Source organism: Callithrix jacchus, chromosome 15 (genome assembly GCF_049354715.1).
Source record: "Callithrix jacchus isolate 240 chromosome 15, calJac240_pri, whole genome shotgun sequence".
Taxonomy (NCBI): Eukaryota; Metazoa; Chordata; class Mammalia; order Primates; family Cebidae; genus Callithrix; species Callithrix jacchus.
Window position 1 is genome coordinate 54,174,590 of NC_133516.1, and position 14,922 is coordinate 54,189,511.

The 14,922-nt window shown below is 38.6% G+C and overlaps 1 protein-coding gene across 3 annotated transcripts in view; it reads right to left on the bottom strand.

Moving 5' to 3' along the window:
- RYBP (RING1 and YY1 binding protein) overlaps positions 1-14,922 on the bottom strand; it is a 72,353-nt gene that overhangs the window by 8,062 nt on the left and 49,369 nt on the right. The gene's annotated exons all lie outside the window — the stretch shown is intronic.

Here is a 14,922-nt window from a genome sequence, read left to right on the forward strand (position 1 = left end):
AGTTCAGCAAATGCACGATCAGAATTCTACAGTGCATCCAACACAATACAGAATCTACAGGATAAAGTCTGTATGTACAAAAGGTAAAATTTCAGCCATAAGTCCTCCTAAAATACAACATATAAGCACAACTGGGTGAATGTGTCACTTGCTCCTAAGAAAATGTTTGATTAACATGGTAAAGTGTTTCTCCCTCTGTTGGTCAACAAACCAAAATTTTACAAATGAAAAGGACACAAGACTATTTGGGATCTGACTACTGCCAAGAAAAATGGGGCATCTGCTAAAACCACTTGTGTTGTTTGAAAAGTACTGCTATGTTCTGAATATCCTATATGTGTCCTTAAATGACAACCTACTCTTAAACCATCATTTGCCCCCCCTTCCCCACCCAAACCCCTCTACAACAGGTGAGCATTTATCACCTTGATTAGTATAATTGCTTTTTCAAACTAGTTCTCCCAACAAATGCCACAGAACTCCTAGAGAGTTGGGGAGCAGGGGATGAGGTAGGGAAATTCACCTTTGGGAAGGCTAAGGAAAAGAAAAACCCAAGGGCCAGCAGGCTGAGCCCTCCTATATAAAGATTCTGCCCTGTCAGCACTGTTCTGGCAACTCTTGCAATCTGTCCCCTCTCCACTTCTAGGCCGATATACCCTCTTCACTGCATGGCAAGTGGAAAATGAGAAAGTCCAATTACCACTGAGAGTTATGCACACACCCACACTCTACTCCTGGGGTGCTGTGCCAGACTCTCCAGGTTAGATATTACAAATGTACCTAAAGTGGGAGATAGGCAGAACCCTTTCATAGCTGGACAGGCACATCTTGAAATCAGATTCAGCACAACATCCCCTCAAGAAGGAATTGTCATCTCCATTTAACCCACTAGGAAGACTGAGGAGCAGAAAGAGTAAGAAATTAATCCGAGGTTCAGCTTCATCTGGACTCTTCATGGACTCCTCTTATCTTGAGGTATCCTTAAACTAGTCTCCCAGCCTTTGAAGAGTGCAGCCTGGCATGTGTATGTCAGGGGTGGCAATGTGAGATGAAAAGGGTGATGAGGGTGCTAGGGATTGAAAAACTCAGGTCCCCAAGTTACAGTTTAGTTAGACACCTCCTTGAGAACACCACGGCTGCCTTTGTTAGCCTCACTATGCCTTACTCTGCCAAGAAAGGGACTACTTGGTTTTCTTTAAGAAAAGAGAAAGGGGCTGGGGAAACAGAGTTTTCCTTGCTTTCCACTGCCTTTAGAACATTCTCTGTAAGGAATGAACTCATATTATGATATTTAACACTGCTGATCAGTATCAAAGTGACTTCCCACAAATTTACATTGCTTAATGAAGTCTGCTAAGTGTCATACAACACACTATAAATAGCACTCAATAGGCAAAACTTTCAACATGTTGTGGCAGGTCACTTCTTCAATACAAGCTGACAGTCTGAGTCTCCAAGATTATTCAAGTTTCTCCCATTGACAAACCTTATAGCAGTTAAATGCCTTCACAATAAAGTGGTAAATATCAGATCAGAACCCATGGTCTACAACTTTTGGTGTCTAAGTCCCAAATTAAAACCAATCAACCATCACCACCACCACCACCACCACCAACAGTCTCCAAAAAATGACCAGAGATACAAGATAGTAAACAGAGCCCGGTTCCCCTCATAAATTTAGCAAACAAGCTTTCTGTATCTTCTTTAAGACTACATTTTCTTATGAAAGAGGTGTCTCCTTGAAATATTATTTTACAGGTTTATGGTTGCCATTTTAGTAGCATATAAATTAAAATGTGCTATGAAACTTCAATAATAGACATCATCAGTTAAATATTTACTTGCATTTAAGCAGCTAACATTTAAGAAAAGAGTCCATTCTACAAAAAGTGAAGCAGACCTGTATCTGGGGCATCCTGAGTGTCCAGAAAGGAAAAACTTCAGAGATTTCAAATGTACACAAGTACACAAGTACAAATGAGAAATCAAGACACCTTTTTCTGGATTGATGGCTTTGGTATGTGTACTGATACCACTTTCAGGGAGCAGGCAAAACAGTATTTTTTAAAGAGGTATTTCCCTCCATCTACTCTTTCTTCTTTTCCTTCTCTTGCGCAACCTGCGATCTTACTGCTCATTTCTCACATACTTCTCGGGATCTCAGCTACAACAAGCAATGAGATGACAAACCTATCTTCTTCTGATTCAGGCAATAAAGGGAAAGAAGAGTCTCTAAAAAATTGTATCTTTTCCTTGGATTCAGCTTTTCATAAACTATCAATCGTGTCCATTTTGCTCACTTTTGGAATTCCACCTAGTGTTTCACCTTCCAATTAAAATACCCACAGGTTGTGGAATTAAGACAATAAACCAATCCATCTCAAACAAAAGGTACTTTACAATTAACATAGTTCCTTACAACTTAAAAAATGTCTTCATCAAATCAGCTTATATTGAGCCCTTGAGTTCTTCGTATGCTGCTTTTATAATCCCCCAACCCTTCCTTGCTTTGGCAATTTATTAGTCTAAGAAATAACAATTTCAAGAATTTAACAACTCTGGGTAGGTCTCTCCACTGAGTGCACCCTTTATCAGGATTCTTTAGGATAGGTCACATTATGATATTGTAATTAAAAGGAGCCTTCTCATATGACCTGTTTTCATGTCTTTACATCCAGAAGGTCATATACATGTACACTGTACAGACATACAGATGTGCACTGGGTTGGCTAGCACAGATTTTACCCCATCCAATAATGACTGAATTTTTATACTACTGATGTCCCAAAATACATATATCCCATCTTGGAACCTACCAAAGTATCCATATCTCAGCTGTTATTCTGTAACACATGCTGACTAAAACATTCAAAAAACAAAATAGGAATGGTAGTAAAATCCAACTGCAGGAAACTAGGTGGGCCACGTGTGAAAATGCTTTATAAACTGCACATAACTTTTTTTCTTTGCAAGAGTACCCTGTTAAAGCCACAATGAGGTTAAATCTTTGTTTTGTAAACAACAAAGTTGTAAATTGCCAACTTGCAAATATGTTTGTGGAATATAATCCATTTCTAAGTTTGAGCATCAGAGCTGTTTTATCCCAACAGCAGTGTCCAGTAAACACTACTGATCTCTGGCTTTGATGATTAATAAAATTTGTTTTCTGTTCACTTAACCCATACCCTCTGTTCCACTGTATTTTTTATATACCAAGGAACCTATATGACCTCATGACTTGACTGAAGCCAATTATCATTATAATATGGATAATTAAAAACTCAACTGTCACTTTACCAGGATCATACATTGCAGGACATTACTAATTTCCCTCTGCTTCCCAAAGAGTATCACGAGTATCACTTTTTCCAATTATTTTGTCTCTTAAATAGTACTTTCCTCTTTCATGTAAACATTTGTCTTCAATTTCTCAAATCCTCTGGCCCATCTATAAGGAGCTACTAAGTGACCTGAAGGGGGTCTTGGTCCCATTCTAGGTTACTCATTAGAAAACTAATTTCCCTCAAAGTTGATCCTACCAATATTTCAAAACTCAAGTCATCCCTTTCTCCCTGATCTTTCCTTCTGTCATCTTCACAGGTAATAGGGAGACACTGTAGTATAAAGGAAGAGTAGAGACTTTGGAGTTAAGACAGAGTTTGGATTTTATCCAGACCTGCTCCTGAGCTTAGATAAATTACATGAAATGAGAATGAGGCCACACCTAATTTCACAGGGCTGAGGTCAGGATGAAATGACAAAATTAGATATACCATTCACTTAACTCTTGCAACAGGACCTATAGATAGATATTCCACAAAAGTAATTCCCTGTAAAAATAATACATTCCAAAGCACTACTTTTCCAGCCGTAGATGTGTCTGCCACCATCTTCAGATACTGGAAGGCAAGTGGAAAGATTTACAAGTGAAAGAAGCTGGTAAGTCTGCCCTGGGAAATGGTTCTAGAGACATAAATCCTTCGCATATGTTAGCATCCTGAAGTTAATTATGCTGTCTAACAGCAACAGCAGCATGAAGGAGCCTCACCAACGTGCTGCCAGTTTTTCTGCATATTTCAGAGAGAATTTTGGTTTTGCAGAAATCCCTTTTAAGAGGATGCCTTTAGGGAAGGCCATTGAACTTCAATTGTACAATATCCATACATGGGTGTAACACAATCTCTCACCAGATACAGCTTGGTTAGATACAACTGGCTCCAACACAACTAACAAGTATCTTTACCTTCATAAACAGCAGTTTCTGAAATGTTCTACTTCACCTTAAATTCTCATTTTGGATATTCAAATGTCTCTTATGCCCTGAAAACAGACTTCACTATTTGATCACCAATAAATGAAAGCACGATTAACTTTTCTGCAACTCAGGAATATATATTCAATAAATAAGAAGAGCTATAAGTGGTTCTGATCCTGAAAACAAAAGACCCATTTTATAAACCAATCTGGCAGCAACAGTTAGTTATCTCAGCCCAGTGGGTCTCAAAGTGTTGACCCAGAGACTCTTGGGTGTCCCCAGGACCTTTTCAGGAGGTCCTACAAGTCAAAACTATTTCCATAATAATTTTAAAACATTACCTGCCTTTTCACTCTCTTTCTTCAAGAGTTTACAATGGAGCTTTCCAAAGTAATGACATCTGACATCATTGGTCTGAGAGGTTGTGTATTTTCACATTTTAAACATTTCTAAGTTTTAATTTCTGAAGTGGAAAGTATCTATACATATCTAAGATGAACAAAAGCTCCTTGGGGTCATTAATACTCTTATGAAATGTACCACAGCATCATGAAAAATACTGGCCTGTGCAAGTCTGCTGCATCATGGGCAAAGAAAGAGACGACAATCTTGAGAAGGCAACTTCTCAAGCTTAAATTTTTCCTAAACAAAACAAAAAGGTTGGGGGGGGGAGAGGGGGAGACAGAGAGAGAGAGAGAGAGAGAGAGAGAGAGAGAGAGAGAGAGAGAGAGAGAGAGAGAGAGAGAGAGAGAGAGAGAAGCAACACTGCCACCAATTGCAGGTCAAGAAAACATTTTGAGAATAAAGAAAAATCTTAAACTTATTTAATACTAGAACAACTTTCCAAAAGTGGGCTTCAAGTATTTACGCCATAGACTATAAAGCAGGTTTCCTTACATTTTCCTCTCTCCTGTGGTGCCTATAACAGAATTTTATTTGTGGTTATTCAAATATTTTAAGTAAACATCCCATAATAAATAGGCCCTTTAGCTCTCCCTCAGCCCTTCTCCAAAGAACATGCCCATTGACAAACAATGTGTTAGTTTAATGTATCACGTAAAGAAAAAATTTCCTAAATTGTTTTGAAAATGGACTTTTTGTTTGACGATGGCTATATTTTCTTTTTGATACCTTCATTCCATATTTTCAACATAAACTTTCTCCTATGGTAAAAGACGTTTTTTGCTGGCTGCTGATCTGGTCTGAGTAGTGCTACAGGATCACTGTTCCATTGAGGCAGTGTGAGCACCAAGGCAGCTGCTGGTACTGTAACTCCAGGCAAGGCAGGTAGAGACAAACCTCTCCTCACCTGCCTCCCTGAAAGGAGCAAAGCCTACACAGACATCCAACCCTACTCTCTGGGTCAGAGATGTAACATTTCTTGTGCTATTTCCTCTCTCATCTCAACTCTATCTGGCATTTTGGCTTATGCCATCCCCTCTCCCATTCCTTGTACAATCTCCTCTCCATCTCAGTTTCACATTTAGCATTCTGACTGACGTTTTCAAACTCAGGCAACAGACTTCTCCCAGTGCTACTACATGTAGAGGCATGGTGCTGTGCATTCTGGATGTGTGTTGATACATGCTCATTTTCCAAGGGGCTGATTAGATATAAAACAAGAGATTCCAATGGCCTAGACCTCTGGTGAGGTCTTACATGGGGTCTTGCCCTGTCACACAAGCTAGGACATAGGCTTTTAGTGGAAGAGATGTCTAACCCCCGCCCCCACCTTTTTGCTTTCATATTATCTTGGAACCCTAAGTCTGTGATTTTGGATGAGTTAGATAATCTCTCCAAACTTCAATTTCTTTGTTGATAAAAAGATTAGAGTAAGTGATCTCCAAGGTTCCTTTAGCTCAGACACTTGTATTGAGTATTTAATAAAGACAACTAAATAAAGTATTTGTTCTTGAGATGCAGGCAAGTTTGCAGTTTATGTTCTCAGTATCTCATTCAAGTCAGAAAAACATCATACTTTTACAAACATTCTATAAACTACATACTGTTGGTTTAGTGGCTCGACATGACTGCTCCTTCCCCCCACCAAAAAAGATACAAAAGTCCTTCTAAACCATGTCAATGATTAAGATGAATCCCAGAAACTAAGAATCTCTAACCAAATGCTATTTTCAGATGCAAATAAATTTGACAAATCAAGTCTTTCTTCAAGAAGCATTACACTAAAGCAATCCAATCTGCTCTGCAAATTACTTTAAAGCTGTCAAAGATCCTATTTAAAATGCATTTAACAATTTTGAAGTTACAGTTTGTGTCACAAACGTCGGTACTTGCAAAACACAAAATAATGAGTAATTCATCAAAGAAAAGCTATTAGATAAGTCACAGTCTAACAAATATTTAACTAGTTGCCCTCCTCAGGTGTTAAGTTTCCTCACCTATCAAATTAAGATTCTGACTAAACTAAGGTAAACTTTACGGTCTCCCTCAAATCTAACCTTTAAAACAAAAACTTAAGTAGTATAAAATAACAGCTCTGACAAATTCATTCATGGTCAAGTGATCTAATTACCGGTTATTAAAACTTCATTGGTTTTAATATTTTAAAACTTTATTACTGGTTATTAAAAATTACGTTACTCATTATTAAAAACTTTCTTAAAGCCCATTATCACTTCAGAAGATTCTCAACACTTCACTGTCTTAATTGCAGTGTTCACAATCTCAGCATTATTGATTATTTTGGGCCCCATAATTCTTTGTTGTGGGGGTGTGTGCTATGCATTGTCAAATGTTTAGCAGCCCACTAGATGCCAGCAGTACTACACTCTCTCAAGTTGTGACACCCAAATTTGCTTCTAGACATAGCCAAATGTTCCCTGGAAGAAAAAAAAAAAAAAATCACTCCCAGGTGAAAATCACTGTTCTACTGTCTAGCGTTAACTATAGGAATACAATTATAAGGGAGCAGAAATATTTGCAAATATGAGAGGTCAATCTAGAACAAAGAGAACTTCTCTCATAAGTTTTATCAGAAGATGTCTGCCCAAGACATCTGCAGTGTGTTCACTGTTCTGATCAGCAGGGGCTATAAGACGGTAATGGGGACAGGAATCTCAAGAATGCTGAGTATACTGATACTATGTTATCTCTGTACTGAGATGTATGATCACTCTTCTCCTACCAAATTGAAAGACAATTTGAAGATCTCTATACAATTACAACTCTGACAATACCATCTATAACCTCAAACATTTCTGGTAATCATGGCCGTTTATTTCCAGTAAGGGTAGAAAATGGCTTTTGAGTAAGGGAAGAAAAGTTTAAGGGTATCTTTATTTACTTGTCAAAAAATCAGATGTGAATGAAGGTGAAGACGACTCTGCAATTACCAGTATCTATCACTTAGAGACACCAGCACAGAGTCTGATAATTCCTTCAACTCCATAAATAGGGTTTTGTTTTTCTGGGGGTTGGCAGGTAGAGTGGCACAGGTAGATGATGAGAATTCATATGCCAATTTAAGTATTGATCTTTGAATTTTAAATGTTGGCCATATTTTTTTACATATGGATGAAATATTTCTCAGAATAACCGAAAAACAATTATTTGTATAAGAACAGAAACCTGAATAAAGAAGAGAATCTTTGAGGTTGTCAATAGTCATGTATTATATCCTAACACGTCCAAGCATGCACATCTTAGTGCCTAAGGCAAGTATCAAAATCCACTCTAACTAAAAAAAAAACCCATTTGTCAGAAAATCTTAACCAATTCTTTCATTCTAAACTCTGTTCATTTTGAAGGACCAGAGTGGTGTCTAGGACATTAACAAGTATTTCTACACAAAAATTTAATTTTGCACAGCTCCCACTCATGGTAAGTTTTCTTACCTAAGCAAAATTCTCCAAAGAACTTTCCAAGCAAGTGCATTGAAATTATGTTTTTAAAAGGTATCAGAATGGGTGTTACCTAATGTCTTCAACATCAATTAGTTAAGATGATTATGTTCAGAACACACTGCTGGGGATACTCTGGTATGTCAACTCTCCCCTCACCCTCATTCTTCACATGCCAAGGTAACCTCAGACAGGACTTTGTAATCTGCTATCCTCACTTTTCATATTCCTTGTCTTCCTCCATGCTAGTTTAGGACCTAACTACCTTCTTCCATAAGGTCCTATCTGGTCTTTTTTAGTCTTCCCTTTACCTAACTTACATGATATGCTAAGGGACCAAAGAGCCTAAAGAGAAAGGTTAATTGCTTGTTCCTCTGCTTAAAACTGTGCCACAGCCTGCTGTGAACAGAATGAAATTCTAACTCCCTAGCATGGCATACAGGCTCTTCACAAGTTTCTTCAGACATTTCTCGCAGCTTGCTTTTTCTCCACACTCACTGTCCCAGGCTTCTCAGGCATAGGAGCTCAAGCCACACTAAACTCTATTATCTTTTTCAGAAGATACCTTTTACCACTTGTTTTATTTGCTTATCTCATGTTCCTTGGCTTTTGCAATGCCCTTTTTCTCCGTACTTTATGTCTGTAAAACCTGTAACTGCTGTAAGACCCAGCTCAAATGCTGCTTCTTTCCCAACTTCTCCTTTCAAGTAAGTTTGTGGCCAGCTTTTCAGTGTTCCCAAACCACCCTGACATACCTCTGCCACTTAAGGTTCTACATTATAATTTATCACCCTGTTTGTCTATGTCTCCCTACTAGATGATGAACATCTCTGAGACAGTACTGACCTGTTCAATGTTATGTATACTCCCCAAACGAGAGAGAGATTTCAATGAATATAAAGATCTAACCAGAGAGAGAACAGTTGAAAGAGAAGAAAATTAACAGGTAATGAGTGTTTCCTATGAGTAAGCACTATGTTGAGCATTGTATACACTACCTCTCACTATCCTCACTACTTCTTGAAGTTATTAAATAAACCAAACACCCAACAGTAAAAACGAAATTACCCCAAGTAGAGTTTAATCCAAGTTTCTATTCTTTCTACTAAACCTTAAGAAGGGAGATGAACAGAAACCAGTAAAAGAGGGGAAAACAAAGAGAATGAGATGCCATTTTAAAAGATTCCAGGAAAGAATGGCCAATAATATTTAAAATAATCTTAAAAGCTATAGCAGATATGGCCTGAGGACAAGCCGCTGAACCTGGCAATCAGGAAGGTATCCTTCCAAACAAAGCACTTCTTTTCCAATTCCTTCACCAGATTACATACATGCCTCTTAACCCTCCACCTTTCCTCCTATCTCAAATAGTCCAACTACCAAAACATATCCCACCTATAGTGGTATGAAAAAAGCTACTTTTGCAATCTGTTCTACAATGTCTATGATTTTTAAAACTCAGAACAAGGAACTAGGACAAACTTCTTAGTTTGAATCTACTCCTTTAGGAACGCTCTTTGTCTTTTTCTGTTTCTCTATCAAAACAGAAAAGTCTATTGGTAATAAAAACTGAGTCCCCAAAGCATGGCATAATATGCCTGCTTATTTAACCTCAGAGAAACTACATTATCACAAGCCCAAGTATTGCAGCATCAAATGAAATTCTCACACTACTAGCAAGATCTCCAATTGCAGACTTATATAAAATCTTAGCTTTAAAAAAGGGATATTTTGCTGTGTACAGTGGCTCACGCCTGTAATCCCTACAACTTTGGGAGGCTGAGACAGGCAGATCACACGGTCAAGAGATTGAGACCATCCTGGCCAACATGGTGAAAGCTCATCTCTACTAAAAATACAAAAATTAGCTGGGTGTGGTGGGGTGGGCCTGTAGTCCTAGCTACTCAGGAGGCTGAGGCAGGAGAATCACTTGAACCTGGGAGGCAAAGATTGCAGTGAGCCAAGACTGTGCTACTGCACTCTGGCATGGTAACAGAGTAAGACTCTGTCTCCAAAAAAAAAAAAAATACTTTATATGTTGAAACCGGGATGATTGTATACTGCATACATGAAAGTACCTGCATGGGTGTAATCATTCTGACACAAAAACTTTTCAATATAGTATTACACTCCAAATCAAATATCTGCCTTTGGCATCAGCGTAATCCAATTTTTATCCCTTGTAAAAAGTTTCCAAAAAGATGAGGATTCTGTATATTCCACAAATGACTCTGCAATGTCTTTATTTGAGGGGGGCAGAAGGGAAGCCAGATGTGGTGGCTCACACCTGTTAATACCAGCACTTTGAGAAGCCAAGGCAGGTCAACTGCTTGGGCCCAGATGTTCAAGACCTGCCTGAGGAGCACAGGAAGACCCTATCTCTACCAAAATATAAAAAAATGAGCTGGGTGTGGTGGCACGCACTTGCAGTCCCAGTTACTCAGGAGGTTGAGGTGGGCAACTTGCTTGAGCCTAGAAGGTCAAGGATGCAGTGTTCTGTGATGATGCACCACTGCACTCTAGCCTGTGTGACAGAGGAAGACCCTGTTGAAATAAACGGGAGGGAGGAAGGGGACACCTCCCTCTCCACCAAACTAAACTGCTACAAGTATACTTTCTGCAAAGACTTGCTGAAAATGATTCACTAATTTGCAAAGACAAAACAGATTTTTTGAATGCCTTTTTAGAAGTAGAAATTCTAGATGCTTTATTTTTACTAATTTTTGACTTACAGAAGTTGCAAAAGTAGTAGAGTTCTCATATACCCCTCACCCAGTTCTCACTGTTACCATCTTATATAAACACAGTAGATAAACACAGTAGAATGATCAAAACTGAAACACTAACATCTGTACAATTCCATTAAGTAAACCACAGACGTTTCCTGAATCTCACCAGCTTCCCATTAATGTCCTTTTTCTGTTTCAGGATCCTATCTAGGTCTCACATCACACTCTGTTATTTCTCATTTGGTCAGTTATTTCAAAGAAATGCTCATTAATTTGGGTCTGTCTGATGTTTTCTCATCATTAGAATGAAGGATATGCCTTTTTACAATACCATGGCAATGACATGCCCTCGTCAGTGTATCACACTAAAGGGTTCATGATGTTGCTATGTTTCTCCACCTTGAAGTTACTGTCTTCCAAATAAATATCTTGGAAGAGATACTGAAACTATGTAAATAACCTGTTTCTCCTGAAACTTTAAGATACTAATTTTAGCAATCAAACATGAATTCGGCATAAATGTCTACCTTTTTGTTGGTAGTGGGGGTATTTTTGTCCTAATGGTGATTTTCCAGTTCCTTCTTTCCTTTTATAATTATTAAGTGGAATTTTTCTTAAAGAGCTGTCTCTACTCTCCCATATATTTATTCAATTGTTTATATCAATGAATTCATGGATACTTAATTTATCCTATGGGTTAAAATAGAAAACTCATTATGTTTTTTTGTTGTTGTTGTTTTGGTCAAATTGTTCCAGCTTTGGCCACCAGGAACTCCTCCTTCAGGTTGTCTCCTGTTTTCTTTATTAAAAAAGACAAGGCGTCTCACTCTATTGAGCAGGCTGAAATGCCGCGGTGTGATCATAGCTCACTGCAGCCTCAAATATCTGGGCTCAAGTGATCCTCCTGCCTCAGCCTTCTAAGTAGCGGGGACTACATACAGGCACATGACACCATCCCCGGCTAATTAATTAATTAATTGTAAGAATGGAGTCTTACTGTGTTGCCCAGGGCGGTTTTAAACTATTGGGCTCAGGTGATCTACCCACCTCAGTCTCCCAAAGTGCTGGGATAACAGGTGTGAGCCACTGCACCGAATCCCTATTTCCTCCATCCTTTTTTGAACCCTTAAAAGTCCAGAAGATATTTAGGAACAAATGTTCCTTGGACTATTTCACATTCCTAGGCACTGCACTAAAAATGATTACAGGTCACCTAGAGAAGGATTACAATATTTTAACTAGAAAGCTATGCAAAGTGATAGATTGTAACACCCTGTCCCAATTAGCCTTATATTTCAGACAGCATAACCAACACCAAAAGTAAGGTGGGGGGGGGTTCTGAATATCATTATGAATGTACTTTCTCTGAGTTTTAAACTAATTTATATTACTAATCTAATACCTCTGCTAATAAGAAACTGCTGTGTTCTAAATACATACTTGAGCATCAAACAATTTGTGGCCAAAAATAGAAAGTATCAGGAGAAATAACGATAGATTCATTAGTTGAATGAAGTGTTCTCTAAAACATTACATGTTTTTCTGGAATTGTGGGGCAGGATGGGGAAAGTATTTCAGTGTCTGAAAGAAACTGGAGCTATCTTGCCAGGGAATAACAGTATAAGAGACAGAGCTTCATCTTCCAAAGAAGACCAAACAGCCTGTAGTAGAGGAAAGCAGCAAAGAATTCCACTACTTCTGACCCTACCCAGCCCTCCCCATAGCTGGAACAGAACTGAAGACTAGTGGTAACTCCAAAATTACACCCTGTTTGTTTATAGATGAATGATTACCTGCCATTCAAATAAAAATAAAAACAAAAAAGGTGAAGAAGAACAGGTGCTGCAGTTTGACTAACATGGTCAATGTTTGCCTGGGGTAAATTTTAATGAGGTACAATCTACATACAATTTAAGACCTTTTGACAAATGAATATAGCCATGTAATCCTCACCACTAGTCCTCTTCAGGGACCCTCTAGAGGATCCTCACTCCCAGCTCCAGGAGGCCACTGATCTATTTTTCTGTCACTATGGATTAGATTTGTCTTTCCTGGAATTTCGTATGAATGTAATTATACAGTATACACTCTTCTTTATGTGTAAGGCTACTTTCACTGCATAGTATTTGAGAATCATCCATGTTGTTATGTGCTTTGTTTATTCAGGCTCCTGTTGATGTATATTTGGGCTTTTTCCAGCTTGCTGCTATTATGAATAAAGCTGAGGCAAACATTCATTAACAAGTCTTTGTGTAGAACATATGTTTTCATTTCTCTTGGCTAAAATGTCTATGTCAAGTATATGTTTAACTTTATGGCAAGTATATATTCAACTTTATAATAAACTGCCAAACCCTTTCTCAGAAGGATTGTATGTACTATTTTACATTCCCTCCAGCAAAGTATGAGCATTCCAATGGCTCCACATCCTCAACAACACTTGGTTCTGTCAGTCTTTTTAATCTGAGCCATTAAAGTAGGTGTATACTAGCAACCCAATGTGATTTCAATTTGTAATTCCTCAATGACTAATTGTGTTGAGCCAATTTTTTTGCCTAGAATGCTTTTACACAAATGCAGCTGATGGCTTAACAGAAACAATAAGCCTGTACAATATTTATAACGATCAAGAGGCCTGCCAATATAAAAACTGTTGATTCTGGGTGGTGAGTAGGGAGATGATTTCTATTCTTGTGTTTCAGTTATCCATTTTTAAAAGTTAAAAATAAACTAGAAGTCCGCTCAGTTTCCTGCCCAAAGAATGTCTTAAGGTACAAGGACTCAGAAGAGAATGAAAGACAGCTACTTGTCTAATTTTGGCTCAGAGAAATAGAATAAAGCATTTTTTACTCTAAGCTAAAGAGCTTTATAAGAAGCTACTATCAACCATCTCTTAAAAATTAACCACTGACCTAGATAAGAGTATATACACTGCCTAAAGCTTTGTAGAATGGGTGAATTGGAAGTAGGAGCAGTAGACAAGTGACTCTGGGTGGATAGACAGCATTTTGGATGAGACAACCAAAATCTGAAGGGGTTCAGCCAACTGGAATAATAGATTTGAGATCAGAGAACAAGATTTCACAGGATTGTAATATTTACAGAGCTCATCTGCTTGCTGTCTTTTTTCTTTTTAAAGACAGGCTCTTAATCTGTCACCCAGATTGAAATGAAGTGGTGTGATCATGGCTCACTGTATGAGTCTTGAACTCCTGGGCTCCAGCAATCCTCCTCCCTCAGTCTCCCAAGTAGTTGAGAGTTAAGGTGTGCATCACTGTGTCTGACCCTTTTTTTTTTTTTTTGAGAGTCAGAGTCTTGCTTTGTTGTCCCAGCTGGTCTCAAACTCCTGGCTTTAAGCAATCCTCCAGCCTTGGCCTGCCAATGTGCTGGGACCCCAGGATAACCCACATGATCAGCCCTTGCATTTATTTTCTTATTTTTGAGACCAAGTTTCGCTCTTGTTACCCAGGCTGGAGTGCAATGGCGCGATCTCAGCTCACCGCAACCTCCGCCTCCTGGGTTCAGGCAATTCTCCTGCCTCAGCCTCCTGAGTAGCTGGGATTACAGGCACGTGCCACCATACCCAGCTAATTTTTTGTATTTTTAGTAGAGGCAGGGTTTCACCATGTTGACCAGGATGGTCTCGGTCTCTTAACCTCGTGATCCACCCGCCTCGGCCTCCCACAGTGCTGAGATTACAGGCGTGAGCCACTGCGCCTGGCCAGCCCTTGCATTTCTTAATCTAAGTGTAACTCTAGTGAAAAGAGTAACAGATGTTAAGAAAATGAAATTTTAGCCCTGGTTCTTTCATCAATTTGCAGATGACTTCTAAGAATGAACCACAGCCGTCAGCCTGTTTTCCCAACTGCTAAAACCTGTCCTACATTCCCATCAATATGGTTGAGAAAAAAAGGTTGGAATCGGTAAAATAAACACTTGGGAAAAAAGTATACAAGTGCTATATTTTGTTTCTCTCACAAACTTGTATATGTGTATTACTAAAGCAAATTCAAGTTTTAAAAACTTTGGTCTTAGTGAAATCATGAGTATTTTCCCCCAAATTTCAGACATATACATG